The 3,855-nt window shown below is 40.0% G+C and overlaps 1 long non-coding RNA gene across 1 annotated transcript; it reads left to right on the top strand.

Moving 5' to 3' along the window:
- On the top strand, positions 281 to 759 carry LOC110262799. The gene is made up of 2 exons (XR_002347800.1): positions 281 to 442; positions 666 to 759. It is a non-coding gene; the product is annotated as an uncharacterized LOC110262799 (long non-coding RNA).

Below are 3,855 nucleotides of genomic sequence, written 5' to 3'. Positions count from 1 at the left end.
CCTCTCCCTAGCATGACACATTTTGATGAGTGAGTGTGGGAGGGGGAGGGACTTCGGCTATCATCCCTATCGTCAAAGACAAAACCATAAGGCCTTGTGTGCCAAAACGGAAAATATCGTGCTAACGGGTGGTCTGGGCTGTTACACTACATGCTATAATACTATGGCTATATAGATGGTCAATGAGATAGATACATCTCAATGAAAGTTCTTTTTTGTTGTTCATTAGATATTCATATCCTTATTGGTCACTGTTTTATTAGATATTCATATCTTTAATTGTTGATGTTCATCCGTGATGTTAAGGTTTCTAACATGGTTAATTGTCATCAGTATTGCCAAGATTAGCTAGTTCCATGGAGGTGGATGAACTTGTTTTCCCCAAGATGATGCTTTAAGTTTTGCAGAGATACGTCAAATGCTCGGGAACAGTTTTGAAATGGTGAGCCTAATATCTCCAACTACTGGCAGAGCTCCTTTGATGTTGTACCTCTCTTAATTCTCTCTCTCTCTCTCTCTCTTACTTATTATTCTTCCTTTGCTTTTAGCTTCAAACAAAACATAACCCACCATTTAAATCTTGCTTCTATTGCTTATGTGTACCTATCTCATGATTGATTGATTCATCCCAACCTTTCTTTTCCTTTTGGACTTATTTATTGCAGCTTCCTCCTCAATGGACCAACCAGTTTGATTCTGGCATTCAGGTAACTCCTGCAGGAAGCTCATTTTGAGATAGAAGGGGACATAGCAACCTTGCAGGAAGCTCATTTGAGTTTATAGACTTGTAGTATTTTTTGTTGTTTAGTGTAACAGTCCAGACCACCCGCTAGCATGATATTGTCCGCTTTTGCACACAAGGCCTCACGGTTTTGCCTTTAATGATAGGGATGATAGCTGAAGCCCCCCACACTCACTCGTCAAAACGCGTCATGCTAGGGAGAGGTATCCACACCCTTATAAGGCATGCTTCGTTCCCCTCTCCAACCGATGTGGGCCTTACAATCCACCCCCCTAAGGGAGTCCAGCGCCCTCGCTGGCACATCGATCCGGGTTCTGGCTCTGATACCATATCATGAAACCACTCATCCCAAAAGTCTAACCTTAATCATTCATCAAGCATATATCACAACATGCATTTTCTCATACATCACACAACCAAGGCATGAATATTCATAATCACATATATGATCACATCATATATCTCAACCAATCAACAACATCATCAATTCAATGCCTATCTTAGGGCCTCTAGCCTAAGTATTTCCTACCACATTACATATTAGATACGGGAAACCGAAACCATACCTTAGCCGATTTCCCACGCTCAACCAGAGCACTTCCAAACCACTTGTCCACAAGCTCTCAAGGTATCAATACCTCCAAGAACAGATTTTATCACACAAAACCCTTTTCCAAGCTTTTCAAAATCACCAATCAAGCTCCAATATTCACATATACACAACCTAAGCCACAATCATCATATCCATACACAACATCTCAATACCCAAACATCATAGAACAACAAATTACACTAGGTTTGAGAATCTTACCACACCCAAGGTCCAAGGAGACAAGATTAACCTTCTCCTTCAAGAGAGTTGGGTCCTATAACATCAAAGATCCCAAAATCTCAACATTTTTGCTCATGAAACTCGAAATCAAAGCTGGAAATTCGAAGAGCAAAACGTGGCTTATCTCAAGATTGATTGTATGGGTTTTGTAGAGCTCTCCGTAGTGAACGCATGGCCACAAATGGTGCGGCAATCGGAGCTCTAGATCAAAAGTTATGGTGGTTTGAAGATCAAGTGAGAGATAGAAGTTTGAGAGAGTGTTCTTCCCCTCCCGTACTCCATTTCAGCGTGTTTGAGTGATAAGTGAGGAGAGAGAGTGCTGAAAACTAGGGTTTTGGTTTAGTTTAGTTGGGCCAAGGGCCCACTTTGGGTCCGATTGGCCCGGTTCGGCCCGTTCGGTCCAATCTTGGTCCGATTTCTACAAAATTGGTACCGAAATTCTCGTCTCAATCTCCTCTATCACATTTAGCCATAAAAATAACATTTTTGGCTTTCTAGAATAAATTCTCATTTATGGGTTAATTAGCCGTTAATTAATCGGGTCTTACATTCTACCCACCTAATTGGGAATTTCGCCCACAAAATTCAAATTCAATTACCTGAGAATAAGTACGGATAATCCGTTCGCATCTTCGACTCAAGTTTCCAATTGTGTTCCTCAACACCGCCTCGACTCCAAGCCACTTTGACTAATTAAACCTCTTTTTCGCGCAACTGTTTGATACTAGTATCATCAATTCTGAATCTTCCCTCAACTGAACCGATTCAGGTTCTAGCACATGGCTAGCATCAGGAGTATACTTACGAAGCTGTGACACGTAAAACACATCGTGCAGGTTCGAAAGATGAGGTGGTAAAGTGATGAGAGAACTTTTGCATGGTCTAAAAATTTGCGGATAAATCCTCGTTGCAAGTATAGTTTCTAAACCTTCAAAAGTCCTTTCATACAAACGTTTTGGGTGTCACAAGTAACAAACCCCTTTTAAAATTGTTAACCGAGTATTCAAACCTCGGGTTGTCTTCTCAAGGAACTACAAGGAAGTATGTTCTTATTATTGGCTATAAAGGTTGTAATCGGGGTTTAGAAGGTGAGAAGCAAGTGATTTGAATGACAAGTAAAGTAAATGGCAATTAAAATAAATAAATACTGTAAGCAAACTTCTGACAAGGTAAAAGAAATTGGAAGTCCAACTTAATTATCTCTCTCAACAATAATGAAAGTTGAGTCTAAATTCCACTTAGTTAACCTTTACTAAAGCAAAGGAAAGTCAAGGGGCTAATTAGTTTGACCTTCGAATCCTATTTATTTCCTAAGAAAAAGTTGGGATTATTGAAGTTCAGTTCAATTAGCAAGATAGCGATTATCAATTATGTTGAGTTTGATAACTGTTGAGTTACTGATTTCTTAACCAAGACCAAAAAGAGAAAAAGTAAATTGCTGGAATAGAATATCTTTAGATTGGAAAGAATGGTAACACAAATTAAAGAGAAATCAATCAATAAATGAAATACCTCAAATATCATTATTAATTCAAATCATAATATGGAAAGGGTTCATAAGTCAAGTTGGCAACATTTATAAGTACGCATAAAAGCATTAAAGTAAATATTAAACCTGGATCGAGACTCACTCTTACAAACTAAGAGAAGTCCTAAATCCTAATCCTAATCCTAAGGGAGAGAGGAGAGAACCTCTCTCAAACTAAATCTAAATCATGGAAAGTGAAAATTGGCGAGCTCTCCCTGAATGGATGCATTCTCCCACTTCATAACCTCTGGTCTATGCCTTCTGGACTTGGATTTGGGCCAAAAAGGGCTTCAGAATTCGCTATGAGCATTTTCTGCAATTTCTGGTGCGTGGCCTCTGTCACGCGTCCGCGTGGGTCACGCGGTCGCGTCATTTGGAGCATTTCCTTGCCACGCGATCGCGTCAGTCATGCGACCGCATCATGTGCGTTCTGCTTAAGGCGCGCGGTCGCGTCAGTCATGTGGCCGCGTCGCTGCTGAATCGCGCTTGGCACGCGATCGCTTCGTCCATGCAATCGCGTGGATGCCAGTTTCTTCAGAAGCTCCGTTTTGTGCTTTCCTTCCATTTTTGTATGTTTCCTTTTTCATCCTTTAAGTCATTCTGCCTTAGAAAATCTGAAACTACTCAACACACTAATCACGGCATCGAATGGAAATAAAGGTAATTAAAATAATTAATATTAAATCTTAGAAAACATGTTTTTCACATACATCACATAATAAGGAAGGGAAAGTAAAACCATGCAATTAATAT

Source organism: Arachis ipaensis, chromosome B05 (assembly GCF_000816755.2).
Source record: "Arachis ipaensis cultivar K30076 chromosome B05, Araip1.1, whole genome shotgun sequence".
Taxonomy (NCBI): domain Eukaryota; kingdom Viridiplantae; phylum Streptophyta; class Magnoliopsida; order Fabales; family Fabaceae; genus Arachis; species Arachis ipaensis.
The sequence above is the reverse complement of the archived record's forward strand: the minus strand, read 5'-3'. Positions and strand labels throughout refer to the sequence as shown.